The sequence below is a fragment of the Bos javanicus genome, chromosome 20 (genome assembly GCF_032452875.1).
Source record: "Bos javanicus breed banteng chromosome 20, ARS-OSU_banteng_1.0, whole genome shotgun sequence".
In the NCBI taxonomy this organism is placed as follows: Eukaryota; Metazoa; Chordata; class Mammalia; order Artiodactyla; family Bovidae; genus Bos; species Bos javanicus.
Genome location: NC_083887.1, coordinates 4,958,428 through 4,983,096, shown reverse-complemented (window position 1 = coordinate 4,983,096; position 24,669 = coordinate 4,958,428). Strand labels below are relative to the sequence as shown.

The following is a 24,669-nucleotide window of genomic DNA, read 5'->3' as shown; positions in this document are numbered from 1 at the left end:
TATAATCGCTTTACAATGTTGTATTAGTTTCTGCTGTACAATGAAGTGAATCAGCTATATGTATACATATATCTCTTCCCTCTGGCATTTCCCTCCCCTCCAGAACATTTTTAAATTAGTGCTATCATTTAAAAGTTGGACTATTTCATATAAAAATTATCTTGAATTTTTCTCTTCTTTGAAAAAAAAACTGGAAGGTATGGTGATGTTTAAAAAAAATATTAGTCGCCCAGTCGTGTCCAACTCTTTGTAGCCCGCCAGACTCCTCTGTCCATGGAATTCTCCAGGCAAAAATACTGGAGTGGGTAGCCATTCCCTTTTCCAGGAGATTTTCCCTACCCAGGGATCAAACCCAGTTCTCTTCCATTGCAGGCAGATTCTTTACCATCTGAGCCACCAGGGAAGCCCAAAATAGTGGTACCACACTCTAGCCTGGTAGCTCTAGGCTGGAGCTGAGTAGGAGCTGCCCCCATCAAAGGGCACATGTACCAGTTAGCCTTTGCTCCATAAGAAACCACCCCAAAGCTTAGTGGCTTAAAACAATCATTTATTAGCTACCATTCTGGATGTCAGCAGTTTGGCCTGGGCCCAGCTGGTGTTTCTTCAGCTGGTCTCCCCTAGACTTGCATCCATGGCTGCAACCAGAGGCTGACAGGTGTTCGACTGTCCTCCACATGGCCTGCAGGGCTCGTAGGGGATCCCGAAGATTGCAAAACAGGATGCTTGCATCTCAGTGAGTAGACGTTCCAGGACACGGTACAGGACATCTCCAGATGATGCAAGAAGGTGACTGGGGAGGGCTCGGTGCACGAGGGGGACAAGGGCAAGTTCTGCCAGAACTGACGGGCAGCGCCTGTTACAGTGAAAATGGTTGCCCTTCCCCCTCTCATGACAGTTGTTCAGCTTTGGTTCCCAAGGGCACAAAAGTATGTCTGAAGTCAATAAATGTCTTGAGATGAAAATTCATATGCTAAAATTCACATTGCCCTGAAATGCACATCACCCCCTGTGCCGTATTCTTGACAAAAATGAATGAATCTAATCAAGTCTTTACACTTCAATTATAGAATACAGGAACTACTGGGGAGAGAGAAACAGATAAAGCAACGCCATGAAGAAACGCTCAGACATTCAGAATGTGGGACAATTTGTACAACTCAATTGGCCTATCTTGTCATGGTTATTTAAAAAGAAGGGAAGCAGTAGATGTTCTAGAATGAAACTAAAGAGATATGTCAAGCAAATGCAATGCAGGAACACTGACTGGATTCGAATCCCTAAAGAATTAAAATCCCATCCATAAACCACATTTGGGGGAGTAACATGGATTGGATATTAAATTATATTATTACTGTTAAATGATTGCACGTTAATGATAATGATAATGATGTTTCTTAGGCATGACAATGATATTGTATACATGCTTCCCATCTGCTTCCCATTCCGGTACTGTCCCCTCAGCACTGCTTCTTCATCTCAGTTCAGGACTTCCTTCTGTCATGGTTATTTAAAAAGAAGGGAAGCAGTAGATGTTCTAGAATGAAACTAAAGAGATATGTCAAGCAAATGCAATGCAGGAACACTGACTGGATTTGAATCCCTAAAGAATTAAAATCCCATCCATAAACCACATTTGGGGGAGTAACATGGATTGGATATTAAATTATATTACTGTTAAATGATTGCACGTTAATGATAATGATAATGATGTTTCTTAGGCATGACAATGATATTGTATACATGCAGGAGAAACTTCTTAGTCTAGGAGATGAATGGTAGAATATTTAAGGTTTGTGCCAGTAATTAAAAATATTGTCTCTTGGCTCCAAACTCACCCTCTTGGCTTTGTGATGCTGGGTTTCGGACACTGCACACCACATGGAAGGATCTGCCAAATGAGGATGCTAGAGAGAGAGCCTGCAAGGCTGGAGGAGGAAGGGACTTGCTCCTTCCCATCTGCTTCCCATTCCGGTACTGTCCCCTCAGCACTGCTTCTTCATCACAGTTCAGGATTTCCTTCCTACAGCAGCCACGAAATCCAGCCCCATAGAGACACCAGCACCTTTTAACCAGCACCCCCCTCAGAGGTCTGGGTCCCAGGGCCATAACTCGAGAGACCCTTGACTTCAGACAGGAGAGTCTCTGCAACAGGGAGCCCTCTGGTAGAAATCTGGTTTAATAACCCTCATCTTTGTCCCTTATGCCACCAGCCCAAAGGACAGTAGCTGCTTCCTGAAATTGCCTCTTCCGTAATTTCCAGGAGTCCTCATGTTATTTTTCTGGTTACCCAGTTAATAACATATTTAGTACGGGCTTCGAGGTGGCACTAGCAGTAAAGAACCTGCCTGCCAATGCAGGAGACGTAAGAGACCTGGGTTCAGTCCCTGGGTGGGGAAGATCCCCTGGAGGAGGAAATGGCAACCCACTCCAGTACTCTTGCCTGGAGAATCCCATGGGCAGAGGAGCCTACAGTCCACAGGGTCGCAAAGAGTCGGACACAACTGATGCGACTTAGCACAGTTAAGTCAATATAGTAAATTCTCTCCACTCAAATAGCAGGTGTGGTTTCTGTTTCCTGACTAGGTGAAGTGCAATGATGTTTGCTACTTGCTTTAAAAAGACTCAGTCTAAAGGGGAAAATATATAGATATATGTGTAGATACTATATACACACACAGAAGCATATATTGAGACAAAGCAAAGAGACAAAAGTGTTGGATCTAGGCGGTAAGTACAGGAGTGTTCATTGTATTTGACCTTCCTTCACTTTTCTGTGACTATAAAACTGGTCATGCTAAGGATTTCCCTGACAGTCCTGTGGTTAGGACTCCATGCATTCACTGCAGAGTGCCTGAGTTCCATTTAATTGGAGAACTAAGATCCCACAAGCCACGCAGCATGGGGAAAAAAAAAAAAGGGAGAGAGAGAGGAAATAAGGACAATAATACCTAACTCATGATACTGTTATAAGTCAGTTGAGATACTCATTAGAAAAGAAAAAAACTACTTTTCTACTTTCCCAAGTACATGTGCAGCCCCAGAAGCCATGCATCCCGAGAAGTCTGGGTCCTGCTGGTTGGCTTCTGTCCTGGAGCAGAGAAAGCATGTGGATACGTAAGCCTTAGCCCAGCACCTGCCGACAGTGGCTGCACCTGCAGTCATCCACCAAGGCCCTGACTTGACAGAGAATCTGGACCTGGGGGGATCTCACAGGTCACGTCAGATGATTACAGCAGAAAAAAAATTGGTGCCTTTAAGTCGAAAACAAAGAGGACTTTTCAGAAACTTTTCTAAGAAATCACATCAACAATTATGATCATCCCTATCAGTTCCAAACCTTTGACCTGAGCCCCTCATGTTCCAGATGAAGCCCCTTCTTCTTTCTCTTTCCTCCCACAAAATCCCCTTTTACTAAGAAAGAAGGCCTCTCCTATACCTTATTAAATGACCCTGCACCCATCTCTTGGCAGAATGTCATCCAAACCCTGTAACCATCTTCCTTGTTCTTTCTTTTTTCTAAATGTCTTTGGGTCCAGTCTCACTGAGATACAGCTGACTTTAACATTGCATTAGTTTAAGGTATACAACATATTGATCTGATAATATGATATATGTATACAATACAAAATGATTCCTGCCGGAAGACACTGCTGTTTTTTTTGTTTATTTATTTCTGTCTGTGCTGGGCCTTCACTGCGGCACAGTCTTCCTCTAGTTGTGGCAAGCGGAGGCCGATCTTCATCGTCGTGTGTGATTTCTCACTGCAGTGGTCCCTCTTGTTGTGCAGCATGGGCTCTAGGGCGCTCGGGCTTCAGTAGTTGTGGTTCCCGGGCTCCAGAGCACAGGCTCAATAGTTGCAAGCTGCTGCATGGCATGTGGGATCCTCCCGGACCAGGGGTCAGACCCGAGTCTCCCACACTGGCAGGTGGATTCCTCACCACTGAGCCACCAGGGAAGCCCAGGCATCATCATTTCGTAAAAGCGATTTTGCGTTTCCTCCGAGCCTCTGACCACTGAGCCTCAATGAAAAGCCGGCAGCTCTTTTGGCCCTGGTCCCTATACCCCACATTGCACTGGGTTTCTATCTGTTGTTTCTAGACAGGTTTGTTTGCTTAATGCCTTTGACCCATCAGTCTGTATCCCAGTGCAGGTCACTTCCCTATATTCTTCCCTTTGTTGGCTGCACCCTCTACAGATCCAGGTTTTGGTGAGCACAAGCTAGTTTTACTTCCTTAAGAAAAACACTGGCTACCTCAGCCCCAGTTAAATTTCACTCAGACAAGGAGGGTGTGTGTGAATTCTAACATGGTCTTAAAATAGAAGGCCAGGGAGTCACCTGCCAGTCTCTGGAGGCTCTTTGCAAAGCTTGTCATGGAGCTGACTGCAAAAGAGGCAGCGCTGGGATTAAAGAGCGGGCCCCACCCCAGGAAAGTGGGGTATCCAAAGTCTACGACCATTTGGCCCGCACTGCTCTGTGGTTTGCTCTGCTGTTTCCTATGTCTGAAACAGCCTCCCTGTCTTGCCTGCCTACTAAAAGTCTTCTTATCCAGCGAGGTCTGGCACAACTATTCTAGCCCTCATAAGGCTTTCTCTGCTTCCTCCAGTGCAAACACAGATGACCCATCAGCCAATAAACACGTGAAAAGATGTTCCTCTTCACCATCAGGAAAATGAACATTAAGACAGTAATCCAACACTTATCACCCTTCGGAGTATGTAGAAACAAAATCTTTGATAATATCAAGCATCCGAAACAGTGTGGAAAAAGAAAGATTCTCGTATCCTGTTGGTTGGCGGAACCTCTATGGAGGATCAGCTGGAAAGATCTAGTAACATTTTAAACATGCACACCTTATAAACAAGCACTTTCTCTTCCCATCACCCACCTTTGGAGAAAGACTACTTCCATATACCAGCAAAAAGCGCACAGAAGAATGCTTTCTGAGAGAAATAGGGACAAACTGGAAGCAATCTGAACATGCATTACCAGAGCAAGGAATACACTATGGTGCCGCCATCCTATAAGCAAGCAGGTAGCAGGTAAAAAGACTGAACCAGAGAGAAGCACGGAGGTCGAGAAGCGATGAACATGCCGGCAAGCAGATCTTGCTCTATGATACCATCCCTACTAAAAGAAGCCAGAGGTCCTTGGAGAAATGATGCCAGGGATGGACACAGTAGGTACAAGATGAGCCTGGAACATTTTGTAATGCCAGAAAGTAATGAAATATTTCGAAAAAAGATGTGTGTCACAAAGACACATGAAGGGGCTTCTACTGGCCAAACATGGCCAAACCTATGAGTCAATAATAAACAGATAAGTAAACAAAAAGACAGGGAGAAGGGAGGGTCCTAGCTTACCAGAAAATGAGAAGTCCCCTGGTATATGGAGAAGGATCATTACAGCTAGCAAATCCTCATTTTGCAACCATCTCAACAGAGATTGGCTCAGATAAGAATCATCAAAGGATGCTAAATCTGGGAGGAAATGTTGACAAGGAGCAGGCTATGTGCATGGTCTTAAGTGCCTTCAAAAGACTACATATTAGTTGCCAGGGGAAAAGAATAATAGCTTTACAGTGAACAACTCAGACCATATCTTGTCCAGGTGATCAAAATTAGCATCACCAACAAGGGGCAACTGAACACTGTGATTGTGCATATGTGGTCCCATCGTCTATATTTCCTGGCTGAAAATGCCTGACTTGAATCTAATCATCAACCTAATCATCAGAAAACAATAGAAAACCCAAAAAAAGAAACAGTTCATTTTATAAAAAGTGACTGTATTCTTCAAAAGTGTCCATATTTGGACTTCCCTGGAGGTCCAGCAGTTAAGACTCCATGCTCCCAATGCAGGGGGGCCTGGGTTCAATCCCGAGCCAGGGAACTAGATCCCACATGATGAAACTAAGACCTGATGCAGCCAAATAAATAAATATTTTTTAGACATGTCAATATCATAAAGTACAAAGAAAGACTATTAAAAAATGGTCCATATTAATAGAAGAACAAAAAACATGACAATTAAAGGCAATATTTGATCCTAAATTGGAGGGGGAAATCCTATAAAGGACATTAATCAATTAATTGACAAAAATGGAATATAGATGGTAGACTAGATCAAATTAGCAAGTCAATACCACATTTAGAGGAGCTGATAACTGCTATGCCTATGTAAGAGAATATCTTTACTTTTATGCATTGAAGAATTTAGCGGGGACATGATGTACACTGCTGCTGCTGCTAAGTCACTTCAGTCATGTCCGACTCTGTGCGACCCCAGAAATGGAAGCCCACCAGGCTCCCCCATCCCTGGGATTCTCCAGGCAAGAACACTGGAGTGGGTTGCCATTTCCTTCTCCAATGCATGATAGTGAAAAGTGAAAGTGAAGTCGCTCAGTCGTGTCCGACTCCTAGCAACCCCATGGACTGCAGCCTACCAGGCTCCTCCATCCATGGGATTTTTCCTACTTTCAAATGATTCAGAAAAGAAAATTACATTTTATCTGTATAATAAGATTACATTTCAATGGACATGAGTTTGAGCAAACTCCAGGAGACACTGAAAGACAGGGAAGCCTGGTGTGCCATGTGGTTGCAAAGGATCGGACACGACATAGCTACTGAACAGTAACAAAGATTACATTATATATATAACGTGTATATACATACATGTATATACACATATATAGAACAAATATTAAATCTGGAGAAAGGTTATCTGAAGATTCTTCGAACTACTATTCTTGTAACTTTTGTGTTTAAAAAGAAGTTGTTGCTTCAGACTAAAAAGTTGGAAAAAAATTATGTAGCTATACATAATAGCATAGAGCTCCAAATACACTGCTGAGTGCAAAAGGAAAATTTGCAAGATAACTCACTCAGTGTGATGAGTTCCCGTATTATATCCATTTATACATAAGTAATTCATAAAGAAAGGTCTGGAGAAATACCTACCAAATTGATTATGTAGTTTACCTTTGGGGAAGAGACTAGGAAACCAGGATAGCTCTCATAGAACAGTTCATCTGGGGACCTCCCTGGTAGGCCCAGGGGCTAAGACTCTGCACTTCCAAAGCAGAGGGCCCAGATTCGATCCCTAGTCAGGGAACGAGATCCCACAGGCCACAACTAAAGATTCTGTGTGCCACAATGAAGACAGGGCACAGCCAAATAAGTCAGTCAATAAAATTAAGAATAGCTCATCTGCAATATCTTTATTTTTTAAAAGAATTTGTGAATTGGGCTTCCCTGATAGCTCAGTTGGTAAAGAATCTGCCTCCAGTATGGGAGACCCGAGTCTGAATCCTGGATCAGAATGATCCCCTGGAGAAGGGATAGCCTACCCACTCCAATATTCTTGGGCTTCCCTGTGGCTCAGCTGGTAGAGAATCTGCCTGCAATGCAGGAGACCCCAGTTCGATTCCTGGGTCAGGAAGATCCCCTGGAGAAGGGAAAGGCTACCCACTCCAGTAGTCTGGCCTGGAGAATTCCATGGACTGTATAGTCCATGGGGTCGCAAAGAGTTAGACACAACTGAGTGACTTTCCACTTTCATTTATGAATTGCTTATGCAATTAGAAATAACTTTTTTAAAAGGCTAAAGTTGCCTTGCTCTCAATTCCCACTAGTGACAAGGGTCATGGCTCAAGTTTTCTGAGACAGTTCTCATTTAAATATTTGAGCCCACTCTCACATACGGCAGTCTCAGAAAACCTCCAGCTTTGGGGTTTGAGAAATCTGGTCAGGAAATGGCAGCGGCATGGAGTGTTTGGAAAGACTTCAGAATCAAACAGAACTAGTTTGAACCCTTCCCTCCATCACTCACCAACAGTGCAATATTAAGCAAGCTTCCTCCAGGAACCTCACTTCCCTTACCTGAACAAGAGCAAAGAATGCTTCTAGAGCAGCGACCGGGCTTTAAGTACAGTGTACGTAAGGCATGTGTCCTGGGGCTGGTAAGCATCTGTTTATTGTTACTTATTCCACCTTTCTTAGTGAGCTGCTTCTTGTCCTCTTCCCCTGTGAGCCCAGTGGCTCTTTAAAGAAGGATCCATCCCCGTATTCGTTCTCTACTCCCAAATGTGCCCCACAGGACGCTCTGTACATTGTCACCTGACTAACTCTTGCTGGCAGGGTAAATAAACCCTAGAGCCACAAATCTGGAGCAACATCAAGTACGCTGAGGCCTCAGGTTCACAATGATCACATGTACGGAAACAGGGATTCTGAAGTCACTGTGGAGAAATCTGTAAGTGCCAAGAACTTGAAGACATGACCAATGACCTCATATGTTCCAGAGGTGAAAGAGCAGTGAACATCCCCCCAGACCAGAGGTGTACCAGGTATTCAGTAACAGGTATTATTTTTAAATATTCTGTGGTCAAAAATGTTGAGGAAATGCCAAACTAGGTAAAACTAAATGGGCTATTTACTGCAGGACTTATCAGCTCCTTTTATGTGCTAATGTGTGCCATGAATGTCCAACAATGTAATTTGCATTACATTACAAGCTTATTTGACCCCCCCCTCCCATACCTTTTTCTAAAGGATCTCAGTGTTTAGATCCCATAAAATATTCTTTATGACTGTGCTCACCTCAGTCAGCTGAGCTAGATCTGACTGAGGCTCAGATCATGAACTCCTTATTGCCAAATTCAGGCTTAAATTGAAGAAAGTAGGGAAAACCACTAGACCATTCAGGTATGACCTAAATCAAATCCCTTATGATTATAAAGTGGAAATGACAGAGATTCAAGGGATTAGATCTGATAGAGTGCCTGAAGAACTATGGATGGAGGTTCATTACATTGTACAGAAGGTAGTGATCAAGACCATCCCCAAGAAAAAGAAATGCAAAAAGGCAAAAGGGTTGCCCGAGGAGGCCTTACAAATAGCTGAAAAAAAGAAGAGAGGCTAAAAACAAAGGAGAAAAGGAAAAATATACCCATTTGAATGCAGAGTTCCAAAGAATAGCAAGGAGAGATAAGAAAGCCTTCCTCAGCTATCAGTGCAAAGAAATAGAGGAAAACAATAGAGTGGGAAAGACTAGAGATCTCTTCAATAAAATTGGAGATACCAAGGGAACATTTCATGCAAAGATGGGCACAATAAAGAACAGAAATGGTATGGACCTAACAGAAGCAGAAGATATTAAAAAGAGGTGACAAGAATACAGAGACCAGATCAGATCAGTCACTCAGTCGTGTCCGACTCTTTGCGACCCCATGAATCACAGCATGCCAGGCCTCCCTGTCCATCACCAACTCCCGAAGTTCACTGAGACTCACATCCATCGAGTCAGTGATGCCATCCAGCCATCTCATCCTCTGTCGTCCTCTTCTCCTCCTGCCCCCAATCCCTCCCAGCATCAGAGTCTTTTCCAATGAGTCAACTCTTCGCATGAGGTGGCCAAAGTACTGGAATTTCAGCTTTAGCATCATTCCTTCCAAAGAAATCCCAGGGCTGATCTCCTTCAGAATGGACTGGTTGGATCTCCTTGCAGTCCAAGGGACTCTCAAGAGTCTTCTCCAACACCACAGTTCAAAAGCATCAATTCTTCGGCGCTCAGCCTTCTTCACAGTCCAACTCTCACATCCACACATGACCACAGGAAAAACCATAGCCTTGATTAGACGAACCTTTGTTGGCAAAGTAATGTCTCTGCTTTTGAATATGCTATCTAGGTTGGTCAGAACTTTCCTTACAAGGAGTAAGCGTCTTTTAATTTCATGGCTGCAGTCACCATCTGTAGTGATTTTGGAGCCCAGGAAAATAAAGTCTGCCACTGTTTCCACTGTTTCCCCGTCTATTTCCTATGAAGTGGTGGGACCAGATGCCATGATCTTCGTTTTCTGAATGTTGAGCTTTAAGCCAACTTTTTCACTCTCCACTTTCACTTTCATCAAGAGGCTTTTGAGTTCCTCTTCACTTTCTGCCATAAGGGTGGTGTCATCTGCATATCTGAGGTTATTGATATTTCTCCCGGCAACCTTGATTCCAGCTTGTGTTTCTTCCAGTCCAGCGTTTCTCATGATGCACTCTGCATATAAGTTAAATAAACAGGGTGACAATATACAGCCTTGACGAACTCCTTTTCCTATTTGGAATACAGAGAAGAGCTATACAAAAAAGATCTTCATGACCCAGATAACCACGATCACTTACCTTGAGCCAGACATCCTAGAATGTGAAGTCAAGTGGGCCTTAGGAAGCATCACTATGAACAAAGCTAGTGGAGGTGATGGAATTCCAGCTGAGCTATCTCAAATACTGAAAGACAATGCTATGAAAGTGCTACACTCAATATGCCAGCAAATTTGGAAAACTCAGCAGTGGCCACAGGACTGGAAAAAGTCAGTTTTCATTCCAATCCCAAAGAAGGGCAATGCCAAAGAATGTTCAGACTACTGCACAATTGCGCTCATCTCACACACTAGTAAACTAATGCTCAAAATTCTCCAAGCCAGGCTTCAGCAGTACGTGAACCGTGAACTTCGAGATGTTCAAGTTGGATTTAGAAAACCAGAGAAACCAGAGATCAAATTGCCAACATCTGCTGGATCATCAAAAGAGCAAGAAAATTCCAGAAAAACATCTACTTCTGCTTTACTGACTACGCCAAAGCCTTTAACTGTGTGGATCACAACAAACTCGGAAAATTCTTCAAGAGACGGGAATACCAGATCACCTGACCTGCCTCCTGAGAAATCTGTATGCAGGTCAAGAAGCAACAGTTAGAACCCAACATGGAACAACAGACTGGTTCCAAATCGGGAAAGGAGTACATCAAGGCTGTATACTGTCACCTTGATTATTTAACGTATGTGCAGAGTACATCATGAGAAATGCTGGGCTGGATGAAGCACAAGCTGGAATCAAGATTGCTGGGAGAAATATCAATAACCTCAGATATGCAGATGACACCACCCTTATGGCAGAAAGCAAAGAACTAAAGTGCCTCTTGATGAAAGTGAAAGAGGAGAGTGAAAAAGTTGGCTTAAAACTCAACATTCAGAAAACTAAGATCATGGCATCCGGTCCCATCACTTCATGGCAAATAGATGGGGAAACAGTGAGAGACTTTATTTTGGGGGGATCCAAAATCACTGCAGATGGTGACTGCAGCCATGAAATTAAAAGACGCTTGCTCCTTGGAAGAAAAGTTATGACCAACTTAGACAGCATATTAAAAAGCAGAGACATTACTTTGCCAACAAAGGTCTGTCTAGTCAAGGCTATGGTTTTTCCAGTGGTCATGTATGTAAGTGAGAGTTGGATGGACTATAAAGAAAGCTGAGTGCCTAAGAATTGATGCTTTTGAACTGTGGTGTTGGAGAAGACTCTTGAGAGTCCCTTGGACTGCAAGGATATTCAACCAGTCCATCCTAAAGGAAATCAGTCCTGAATATTCATTGGAAGGACTGATGCTAAAGCTGAAACTCCAATCCTTTGGCCACCTGATGTGAAGAACTAACTCATTGGAAAAGACCCTGATGCTGGGAAAGATTGAAGGCAGGAGGAAAAGGGGACAACAGAAGATGAGATGGTTGGATAGCATCACCGACTCGATGGACATGAGTTTGAGCAACCTCCAGGAGGTGGTGATGGACAGGGAAGTCTGGCATGCTGCAGTCCATGAGGTTGCAAAGAGTCAGACACGACTGAGCAAGTGAACTGAATGAAAAGTATGCTTTGAAAAATACTGCTTAGAGTTGTTTCTCCACTGTCAGTGCATAGTAAGAATACTACTCAGTGGAAATTTAACAATATAACTTGCCTACTTAACCCAAGAGGGCAAAGGAGTAAGCTAAGTTAAGAATTAACCAGGGCAGCCATGTTGTATTGAGGTGCGGGCAGCAACTCTTCAGCACACTGTTCGTGGACTTGGGGTGTTGGTGTGGCAGTTCTGCACCGGAAACTCTTAAGGCCTCTGCATATGGCTCCCTAGAGGAGGAGGAGCCAAGATGGCGGAGGAGTAGGACGGGGAGAACACTTTCTCCCCCACAAATTCATCAAAAGAGCATTTAAACGTCGAGTAAATTCCACAAAACAACTTCTGAATGCCGGCAGAGGACATCAGGCACCCAGAAAAGCAACCCAACTCTTCGAAAGGAGAGAGAAGAAATACAGCTCCACCCCACCAGAACACTGACACAAGCTTCCCTAACCAGGAAACCTTGACAAGCCACCTGTACAAACCCACACACAGTGAGGAAACGCCACAATAAAGAGAACTCCATAAACTGCCAGAATACAGAAAGGACACCCCAAACTCAGCAATTTAAACAAGATGAAGAGACAGAGGAATACTCAGCAGATAAAGGAACAGGATAAATGCCCACCAAACCAAACAAAAGAGGAAGAGATAGGGAATCTACCTGATAAAGAATTCCGAATAATGATAGTGAAATTGATCCAAAATCTTGAAACTAAAATGGAATCACAGATAAATAGCCTGGAGACAAGGATTGAGAAGATGCAAGAAAGGTTTAACAAGGACCTAGAAGAAATAAAAAAGAGTCAATATATAATGAATAATGCAATAAATGAAATTAAAAACACTCTGGAGGCAACAAATAGTAGATTAACAGAGGCAGAAGATAGGATTAGTGAATTAGAAGATAGAATGGTAGAAATAAATGAATCAGAGAGGATAAAAGAAAAACAAATTAAAAGAAATGAGGACAATCTCAGAGACCTCCAGGACAATATTAAACGCTACAACATTCGAATCATAGGGGTTCCAGAAGAAGAAGACAAAAAGAAAGACCATGAGAAAATACTTGAGGAGATAATAGTGGAAAACTTCCCTAAAATGGGGAAGGAAATAATCACCCAAGTCCAAGAAACCCAGAGAGTCCCAAACAGGATAAACCCAAGGAGAAACACCCCAAGACACATATTAATCAAATTAACAAAGATCAAACACAAAGAACAAATATTAAAAGCAGCAAGGGAAAAACAACAAATAACACACAAGGGAATTCCCATAAGGATAACAGCTGATCTTTCAATAGAAACTCTTCAAGCCAGGAGGGAATGGCAAGACAGACTTAAAATGATGAAAGAAAATAACCTACAGCCCAGATTATTGTACCCAGCAAGGATCTCATTCAAGTATGAAGGAGAAATCAAAAGCTTTTCAGACAAGCAAAAGCTGAGAGAATTCTGCACCACCAAACTAGCTCTCCAACAAATACTAAAGGATATTCTCTAGACAGGAAACACAAAAACGGTGTATAAACTCGAACCCAAAACAATAAAGTAAATGGCAACAGGATCATACTTATCAGTAATTACCTTAAACGTAAATGGGTTGAATGCCCCAACCAAAAGACAAAGACTGGCTGAATGGATACAAAAACAAGACCCCTACATATGTTGTCTACAAGAGACCCACCTCAAAACAGGGGACACATACAGACTGAAAGTGAAGGGCTGGAAAAAGATTTTCCATGCAAATAGGGACCAAAAGAAAGCAGGAGTAGCAATACTCATATCAGATAAAATAGACTTTAAAACAAAGGCTGTGAAAAGAGACAAAGAAGGTCACTACATAATGATCAAAGGATCAATCCAAGAAGAAGATATAACAATTATAAATATATATGCACCCAACACGGGAGCACCACAGTACGTAAGACAAATGCTAACAAGTATGAAAGGAGAAATTAACAATAACACAATAATAGTGGGAGACTTTAATACCCCACTTACACCTATGGATAGATCAACTAAACAGAAAATTAACAAGGAAACACAAACTTTAAATGATACAATAGACCAGTTAGACCTAATTGATATCTATAGGACATTTCATCCCAAAACAATGAATTTCACCTTTTTCTCAAGCGCACATGGAACCTTCTCCAGGATAGATCACATCCTGGGCCATAAAGCTAGCCTTGGTAAATTCAAAAAAATAGAAATCATTCCAAGCATTTTTTCTGACCACAATGCAGTAAGATTAGATCTCAATTACAGGAGAAAAACTATTAAAAATTCCAACATATGGAGGCTGAACAACACGCTGCTGAATAACCAACAAATCACAGAAGAAATCAAAAAAGAAATCAAAATTTGCATAGAAATGAATGAAAATGAAAACACAACAACCCAAAACCTGTGGGACACGGTAAAAGCAGTCCTAAGGGGAAAGTTCATAGCAATACAGGCACACCTCAAGAAACAAGAAAAAAGTCAAATAAATAACCTAACTCTACACCTAAAGCAACTAGAAAAGGAAGAAATGAAGAACCCCAGGGTTAGTAGAAGGAAAGAAATCTTAAAAATTAGAGCAGAAATAAATGCAAAAGAAACAAAAGAGACCATAGCAAAAATCAACAAAACCAAAAGCTGGTTCTTTGAAAGGATAAATAAAATTGACAAACCATTAGCCAGACTCATCAAGAAACAAAGGGAGAAAAATCAAATCAACAAAATTAGAAACGAAAATGGAGAGATCACAACAGACAACACAGAAATACAAAGGATCATAAGAGACTACTATCAACAATTATATGCCAATAAAATGGACAACGTGGAAGAAATGGACAAATTCTTAGAAAAGTACAACTTTCCAAAACTGGACCAGGAAGAAATAGAAAATCTTAACAGACCCATCACAAGCACGGAAATTGAAACTGTAATCAAAAATCTTCCAGCAAACAAAAGCCCCGGTCCAGACGGCTTCACAGCTGAATTCTACCAAAAATTTAGAGAAGAGCTAACACCTATCCTGCTCAAACTCTTCCAAAAAATTGCAGAGGAAGGTAAACTTCCAAACTCATTCTATGAGGCCAACATCACCCTAATACCAAAACCTGACAAAGATCCCACAAAAAAAGAAAATTACAGGCCAATATCACTGATGAACATAGATGCAAAAATCCTTAACAAAATTCTAGCAATCAGAATCCAACAACACATTAAAAAGATCATACACCATGACCAAGTGGGCTTTTATCCCAGGGATGCAAGGATTCTTCAATATCCGCAAATCAATCAATGTAATACACATTAACAAATTGAAAAATAAAAACCATATGATTATCTCAATAGATGCAGAGAAAGCCTTTGACAAAATTCAACATCCATTTATGATAAAAACTCTCCAGAAAGCAGGAATAGAAGGAACATACCTCAACATAATAAAAGCTATACATGACAAACCCACAGCAAACATTATCCTCAATGGTGAAAAATTGAAAGCATTTCCTCTAAAGTCAGGAATAAGACAAGGGTGCCCACTTTCGCCATTACTATTCAACATAGTTTTGGAAGTTTTGGCCACAGCAATCAGAGCAGAAAAAGAAATAAAAGGAATCCAAATTGGAAAAGAAGAAGTAAAACTCTCACTATTTGCAGATGACATGATCCTCTACATAGAAAACCCTAAAGATTCCACCAGAAAATTACTAGAAATAATCAATGACTATAGTAAAGTTGCAGGATATAAAATCAACACACAGAAATCCCTTGCATTCCTATACACTAATAATGAGAAAACAGAAAGAGAAATTAAGGAAACAATTCCATTCACCATTGCAACGGAAAGAATAAAATACTTAGGAATATATCTACCTAAAGAAACTAAAGACCTATATATAGAAAACTATAAAACACTGGTGAAAGAAATCAAAGAGGACACTAATAGATGGAGAAATATACCATGTTCATGGATTGGAAGAATCAATATAGTGAAAATGAGTATACTACCCAAAGCAATTTATAGATTGAACGCAATCCCTATCAAGCTACCAACAGTATTCTTCACAGAGCTAGAACAAATAATTTCACAATTTGTATGGAAATACAAAAAACCTCGAATAGCCAAAGCGGTCTTGAGAAAGAAGAATGGAACTGGAGGAATCAACCTACCGGACTTCAGGCTCTACTACAAAGCCACAGTTATCAAGACAGTATGGTACTGGCACAAAGACAGAAATATTGATCAATGGAATAAAATAGAAAGCCCAGAGATAAATCCACGCACATATGGACACCTTATCTTTGACAAAGGAGGCAAGAATATACAATGGATTAAAGACAATCTCTTTAACAAGTGGTGCTGGGAAATCTGGTCAACCACTTGTAAAAGAATGAAACTAGACCACTTTCTAACACCATACACAAAAATAAACTCAAAATGGATTAAAGATCTAAACGTAAGACCAGAAACTATAAAACTCCTAGAGGAGAACATAGGCAAAACACTCTCCGACATACATCACAGCAGGATCCTCTATGACCCACCTCCCAGAATATTGGAAATAAAAGCAAAAATAAACAAATGGGACCTAATTAACCTTAAAAGCTTCTGCACATCAAAGGAAACTATTAGCAAGGTGAAAAGACAGCCTTCAGAATGGGAGAAAATAATAGCAAATGAAGCAACTGACAAACAACTAATCTCAAAAATATACAAGCAACTCCTACAGCTCAACTCCAGAAAAATAAACGACCCAATCAAAAAATGGGCCAAAGAACTAAATAGACATTTCTCCAAAGAAGACATACAGATGGCTAACAAACACATGAAAAGATGCTCAACATCACTCATTATCAGAGAAATGCAAATCAAAACCACTATGAGGTACCATTTCACGCCAGTCAGAATGGCTGCGATCCAAAAGTCTACAAATAATAAATGCTGGAGAGGGTGTGGAGAAAAGGGAACCCTCTTACACTGTTGGTGGGAATGCAAACTAGTACAACCACTATGGAGAACAGTGTGGAGATTCCTTAAAAAACTGGAAATAGAACTGCCTTATGACCCAGCAATCCCACTGCTGGGCATACACACTGAGGAAACCAGAAGGGAAAGAGACACGTGTACCCCAGTGTTCATCGCAGCACTGTTTATAATAGCCAGGACATGGAAGCAACCTAGATGTCCATCAGCAGATGAATGGATAAGAAAGCTGTGGTACATATACACAATGGAGTATTACTCAGCCATTAAAAAGAATACATTTGAATCAGTTCTAATGAGGTGGATGAAACTGGAGCCTATTATACAGAGTGAAGTAAGCCAGAAGGAAAAACATAAATACAGTATACTAACGCATATATATGGAATTTAGAAAGATGGTAACAATAACCCGGTGTACGAGACAGCAAAAGAGACACTGATGTATAGAACAGTCTTATGGACTCTGTGGGAGAGGGAGAGGGTGGGAAGATTTGGGAGAATAACATTGAAACATGTAAAATATCATGTAAGAAACGAGTTGCCAGTCCAGGTTCGATGCACGATACTGGATGCTTGGGGCTAGTGCACTGGGACGACCCAGAGGGATGGTATGGGGAGGGAGGAGGGAGGAGGGTTCAGGATGGGGAACACATGTATACCTGTGGCGGATTCATTTTGATATTTGGCAAAACTAATACAATTATGTAAAGTTTAAAAATAAAATAAAATTAGAAAAATTAAAAAAAAAAAAAAAGAATTAACCAGGACATTTTTAAGGGTCACTGTCAATTTCCCTCATATTTCTCCTGTTCCTTTGCCCTGCTGGTCCAAGAAACATGTGCAAAGAACCCTGACCAAAGAAAAACAAACGGTCATATTTATGACTGAAAAGACAGACCCCAGTATACTTACGGCTTCACTTAATCTTGTTCATTCCAGGCTACCCAAACAGCAGATAGGACAAATGACTGAAATAGCCAGGATTTTGCACTACGGTCACGTCATGAACCACACGTAGAAATGCTTGTCCCTACACCAGCCAACTGGAATAGTTAAGCAAATGTTCCACAGGGTGGGGCTAGGAAGGCCAAAAGTCATACTCATGCTCATTATGACCTCAACAAATAGGCAATGTGACAGTCTGAAGTGTCACCTTTTTATTTATTATCTTTGAGTAAGAAAAATCTGTTACATTAGTCCATCCAGCATTTATGCCCCCCTTTTCGGATAACAACACACCTTTCTTTTGGGGCGTTGTTCTTCCCCTTTTCTCCCTACCCACCCCCTCACACTGCATGTCTTAATGGGCCTATTAATCCAGGCACCCTGTGCTCCATTGCCCAATGAGTGTGTACTGCACCTAAGATACAGTCAGTTAGACCCTAGGTCACCCAGAAATTTCAAAGCTAAAATAGGGCATGCCCTCATGCACTCTTTCATGTCTGACTCTTTGCAACTGCATGGACGGTAGTCTGCCAGGCTCTTCTGTCTATGGAATTCTCCAGGCAAGAACACTGGAGTGGGTTGCCATTTCCTTCTCCAGGGGACCTTTCTGACCCAGGGATCAAACCTGCATTTCCTGTGTCTCCTGCATTGTCGGTGGATTCTTTACCAGACGAGCCATTATGAGCCATTGCAGAAGCAATAGGGTGCAGAATAGGGTGATACAAGGCCAGAAAAAGGTTAGGCTTTGATGGACATGTCGGTAAAGTTCCAGAGACAGCATTTAAGCGATGTTGCAGCTGCTGCTGCTGCTGCTAAGTCACTTCAGTCGTGTCCGACTCTGTGCGACCCCATAGATGGCAGCCCACCAGGCTCCCCTGTCCCTGGGATTCTCCAGGCAAGAACACTGGAGTGGGTTTAAGTGATGTTACACAGGTCCAATACTTTGGCCACCTCATGCGAAGAATTGACTCATTGGAAAAGACCCTGATGCTGGGAGGGATTGGGGGCAGGAGGACAAGGGGACGACAGAGGATGAGTTGGCTGGATGGCATCACTGACTCTATGGACATGGGTTTGGGTGGGCTCCAGGAGTTGGTGATGGACAGAGAGGCCTGGCGTGCTGTGATTCATGGGGTCGCAAAGAGTCAGACATGACTGAGCAACTGAACTGAACTGAACTTAACCCAGGTCCCCAGGTTTCCCTGGTGGCTCAGATGGTAAAGAATCTGCCTGCTATGTGGGAGACCTAGGTTTGATGCCTGGGTTGGGAAGACCTCCTGGAGGAGGGCATGGCAACCCACTCCAGTATTCTTGCCTGAAGAATCCCCATGTACAGAGCAGCCTTGCAGGAGTCGGACACAAGTAAGCGACTAAGCAAGCACCCAGGTCCCCAGAGCTGTCCTGGGTCCCCTCCTTTGCAGAAATTCAGCTTTTCTTCTGATCCTCTGAGATGGGAGTGAGATCAAAGACCCCAATTAGAGTAACAACCTTTTGCTTTCTGCTTCTTTTATCTTGCTTTAACAGCTGCTGCTCATCATTCCCTGCTTTTGCTTCTGTGATCTTGTTTGCTTGGCGGGAAGTTGGGCTGCCTGGGGAGGGGAAGAATCTGAGCTGTTTGAGCGGGAAAACCCTAAAGACTTGGAAGTTTGCGGTGTATAAAAGATACCCAGAACAAAGTGTGGGCACTCAGCCTCTGGAGGCGACCCCACTGAGCCTGCACCGGTGCTGAATAAACCCTATTGCTCTGCACCTCCAAGCGGCACCTGTATCCTTCCATGGTTCCTACAATATGAGTGCCCCCAAAAGCCTGCCAACAAATTTCCAGAGAGTTTCTGTTGCTTGCAGCTGAAGAACATGGCTCAATACACTGAGCAAAATAATCTCAGCAAGTTATGTCCAACTCTTGGCGACGCCATGCACTATAGCCCACTAGGATCCTCTATCCATGAGTTTCTCCAGGCAAGAATATTGGAGTGCGTTGCCCTGCCCTCCTCCAGGGGATCTTCCCAACCCAGAGATCAAACTCACATCTCTTATGTCCCCTCCACTGGCAGTCAGGTTCTTTACTACTAGCGCCACTTGGGAAGCCCCTACACCTCTCCTTTCCTTGGACTAAAAATCTGAAAGTGACCTGAAAGCTCCCCCGACAGCCTAACCTCCACATTCCGCATAAAAAGGATGCTTGGGCCACACAGTTCACTAGTGATGGTCAGCCTGCCTGTGTGTCCTGAGCAGATTTTCACACAACTTCCATTTTCCACGTAGAACAACCTAAACTGCTCTGGGTAGAAGGTCTGAGTTGTGACTGTTTTTCCTCCCCTCCTGCGCCAAACTGGCCCTCCACCGCCACTTCTCAAATGCTGCAGGAGAGTGTGTACTCGCTGTAAATAGTCCAGGGAGCCTGAGCATGCCCCCACTGCCTGTCTCTCAGCACAGCTTTCGGCTTCGTGTTCTGAAGGCTCTTGCCCTCGGTCAGGAGCTCCAAGTACGGAGCGTGGCAGTGTCCGCTCTCTGGCTCCTGTCAGCGGCTCACAGGGATCACCGGGCCAAGGACATTCTATTCTGAGTGTGGCCCCAGCATGTTTCATTTCATCAGCAAAGCACGAGTTTATTCTGAAGCAAGACGTTTTGGGCATATTCACAGAGGTCAACGAGCCGTAGTACTTCCTTATATGCAGAACACAAAATCATCACGTAAAAATCTGACCCAACTGGCAGTATGGGCTTTAAAGTAAACAAACTCACCCTGAAAATGACCTCGCTGGCCTGGCCAAGTTTGCACCTCAGAGTCCCAGGCTGCAAGAGTGGTACAGAGTCTATAAAAATCAAACTGCAGTGATCTTCGGTTCTCTAGCAGAATGGCTGGGAACCAAAGCATCCATTTTTCTCTTAGTACTGGAGGCTGTCACTGGCTGCTGAGCATACACTGCAAATCCGTGTCCCTTGGAAAGAGCAACAACAAAGGAGTGTCAGCTCAGGGTCTTCCCCACAGGGCAGCCCAGGGCTTTCCGAGCAAGGGCAGGAAGGGAACCCAGACTTGCCGAGGCTTTCCAAGGGAGCTGAGAAGCAGCTGCCCTGCCCACAGCCAGCTGCTCCGCCCTGTGTCGTCTCAATCTACCTTCCAAGATCAGGCCTCAGCTCCCTCATCTGTAAAATGTGAGTAAATAAGAGACTGCACAGAGAAATGCAAATCAAAACTACAGTGAGGTACCACTCTGCACCAGCCAGAATGGCCATCATTAAGAAGCCTACAAACAATAAATGCTGGAGAGGATGTGGAGAAAAGGGAGCCCTCCTACACCGTTGCGGCTCTAGTGGTAAAGAACCGCCTGCGGTGCAGGAGACGCAAGAGACATGGGTTCCATCCCTGGGTCAGGAAGATCCCCCGGAGGAGGAAATGGCAACCCACTGCAGTATTCTTGCCTGGAGAGCCCCATGGTCAGAGGATCCTGGCAGGTTACAGTCCATGGGGTCACAAAGAGTTGGACACGACTGAAGCAACTTAGCTTGCTTGCACGCACCTACACTGTTGGTGGGAATGTAAATTGGTACAGCCATCGTGGAGAATAATGTGGAGGCTCCTCAAAAAACTAACAATAGAACTCCCATGTGATCCAGCAATCCCACGCCAGGGCACGTACCTGAAGAAAGCTGTAATTCAAAGATACGTGCACTCCTATGCTCATGGCAGCACTGCTCATGACAGTGAACTGTGACACTGAAACAATCTAAATGTTCACGGACAGATGAATGGATAAAGAGGATGTGGAAATAAATATATACGTGTATATACTGGAATACTACTCAGGCATTAAAAAGCATGAAGTAATGCCATTTGCAGCAACATGGATGCACCTAGAGACGATCATATAAGTGAAAGAAATCAGAAAGAGAAAGACAGATGCCATCAGATACCACTTACAGATGGAATCTAAAATACGACACGAATTAACTTATCTATGAAACAGACACAAATGTAGAGAACAGACTTGTGGTTTCCAGGTGGGTGGGGGGTGGGGAGGGGTGAATTGTGAGCTTGGAATCAGCAAACCATTACAACATAAAGAATGTATAAAAAAAAAACAAGATTCTACTGTACAGCACAGGAAACTACATTCAGCATCCTGTGATGAACCATAATGGAAAAGAATATGAAAAAGAATGTGTATATATGTATATATATAATTGAATCACTTTGCTGTACAGCAGAAATTCACACACCATTGTAAATCAACTATACTTGAATAAAATAAATTTTTAAAGAGAAGAGAATGCATTAAAAAAAAAAAACAAAAAAAAGTCCTAGTCAGAGGACTGGAGTTCTGGTCAGAGGATGGATTGAAGATGTTCTGAAACACAAGCTTGCCCCAAATCACCTGGGGTGCTTATAACACTCAAGATTGCTGGGCCCCACTCCAAGAGACTGATTTAGTATGTCTGGAGGAGGTCCAAGAATATGCAATGCTAACAAGTTCTGAGGAGCTGATGCTACTGCTGGTCTGGGGACCCCACTTTGAGAACTCTTGGATTAGAGAGAATAATAAAGAACTAGGAGATACCATTGGGATGCTATTGCAATACTGCAATCATGAAGAGCTGATGGAGTAAAATGATGTCAGTGAAATGGAGATAAGTGGTCCAGAAGAGTTCTATCCTGGAGGCACCACGGAGAGGACTAGCCAATAGCTTAGATGTTGGGGATGAGGGAAAAAGAAACATCAGACACTCTTAGATCTCTGGCTTGATAGTGGCAGACACTGAAATGGAATCCTTAAGCAGGGATGGATTTGGAAATAAGGGCTGGGATGTTATAACTCTGAGATCTCTGCAACTTCAAAATAATGTCAAGCAGGCAGGAGGAGCCTTCTGGAGGACAGCATCCATATCTATCTTGCTTTCCATTATATCCCCAGATCTGAGGCCAGGGCTTCTTGGTATGTAATAAATATTCAGAAAACCTTTGTTAAAGGTTGAAAAATAATAAATGGAAGTTAAAGAATTAGGTTAACCAAAGACACTGGGGTCCCAGATGGCACCATGTTTGAGGAGGCTATGAACAGTCACTCTTAAGGCATCACCACTGGATCAGCGGTACCATGGCTCCATCACTTCCAAACCTTGGCATGTATGCTGAAGTGGGAGGTTGGGGGCAGAAGAAAAGACAGAAATGAGCTGCCCAATTCACTGTAGGGGTATTTAACAGTCAAATATATCACATTTGAGTCTTTCTTGGGTGGGTTTTGAGATGGAAAGGTTTGAACTGTGAACTTAATGAGCATGAAGGCCAGAGGAATCTAGCTAACATGGGTTTTTTAGAAAATAAATCATGGGAAAATCAAGCTGTGCAACTCACAGAAACGAGGCGGGAGGGATGGGGAGATGGAGGAAGGACGGAGGACAGAACAGGAAAAGGGGCTTAACTGAGACTACCTACCCACCAAGGGTGAAGGGGCCAGTCTGGATTCCCTGGTGGACCTTGACCCTGAGGTCCTCACCACATCCGAAACACGGATGATGGACCCTCAGCCTCCCCTCTTACCAAGTTGTAAATTAAAAGGCTGTAATTCCAGCTAGGGGTTCTGGTGACATCATAAACCACAGAACCACAAGCTCAATTCACCAGAAGCCCCAAGATGGAATTACAGCCTTCTTTCCTAATCCAGGCAGCTCTGGTCACTGCCATTTTTTCATGATATAATAGAAGCGAGCAATATTTTAACCATTTGCTTGTGGCCTTCGTCATCTAGCAGCTGGGGGTCCCTCTCTCCTCTCCTCTCTCTTCCTCTCCCACCCTGACACGTGCCTTCCTCTTATGTGGTACCCTTTCCCCTTAAGGGAGTATCCCCTGCTTTCCGAGGCTGCCCCTCCCCAGGCCCACTCCCCACCCCTCTTTCCTCCACCTCTCCTCTGTCTTCTGGCTCCTCTAAAGGACTAGCTACCTCCTTACTTCTACCTTAAATTCACTTTTCAGAAGAAGCCCCATCTCCTCCATGTCTAGGACAAGGTCCTGGAGAACAGATCCCAAACTGTCTGGAATAAATTCCCCAAAGCAGCCTAAACTGGAAGTTGTGAATGAATGAGGGAAGTTTTCAGTTTAAAGACGAATCTTTCTGAAAGCAAATGAATGCTTCCAGTATCTGTTTGTTCTTGGTGTGGGTTTGAGTCCTAACTTTGATCAACCTTTGCCTGACACAGTGTATATCTGGGCACACGTTACATCTACCCCTGCTTCCCCATCTTAAGCCAATGGTTGGTACTTAAGTTCTTACAGGAATCGCATGTAAAGGGAAAAGCCACAAGGAAGGGTAATAATAAAGGCAGTTATCTGAGGGGTGGGGGAGGGAAGGATTGGGACTTTGGGGTTAGCAGATACAAACTATTTATACACAGGATGGATAAACAACAAAGTTTTACTGGATAGCACAGGGAACTATATTCAACATCCTGTGATAAACCATAATGGGAAATAATATTTTAAAAGAGAATTAATACATAGGTATGACGGAATTTTTTTGCTGTTCGGCAGAAACTAACACAATACTGTAAATTAACTATGTGTCAATAAAAAACAAAAAAGCAATTATCACTTAATGAATGATTCCTATATCTCAGATGGGCTTCCCTGGTGGCTCAGTGGTAAAAAATTCGCCTGCCAATGCAGGAGACCCGGGTTCGATTCCCATGTTGGGAAGATCCTTTGGAGAGGGGAACAGCTACCCACTCCAGTATTCTTGCCTGGGAAATCCCATGGACGGAGGGGCCTGGCAGACTACAGTCCATAGGCTTGCAAAGAATCTGACATGACTTAAGAGACTAAACAACACGATCTCAGATACTTACATTCCTCATCCCTTGCACAGAGGTATTATTTTCCTCATTTTATTGGAGGAGGGAAACTGAGGTTCAAAAACATTGAGTATTTTGCCTGAAGTTTCACAACTACTAAGTAAACCCCTTGGATTTGACCTTCATCCAACTCAGAAGTCTCTACCGACATGCTTGGTCAGTATCCCCCCATGCAAAAT

The 24,669-nt window shown here is 42.9% G+C and overlaps 1 long non-coding RNA gene across 1 annotated transcript in view; it reads right to left on the bottom strand.

The window, feature by feature from the left end:
• Positions 1-23,524, bottom strand: part of LOC133233434 (uncharacterized) — a 165,442-nt gene extending 141,918 nt beyond the window's left edge. The window contains exons 1-2 of the long non-coding RNA XR_009731706.1: positions 23,079-23,524; positions 20,390-20,586 (exon numbers count right to left, since the gene is read on the bottom strand). This is a non-coding gene — a long non-coding RNA (uncharacterized LOC133233434). The remainder of the gene's footprint in view (positions 1-20,389; positions 20,587-23,078) is intronic.
• Between the last annotated feature and the right edge of the window lie 1,145 nt (positions 23,525-24,669).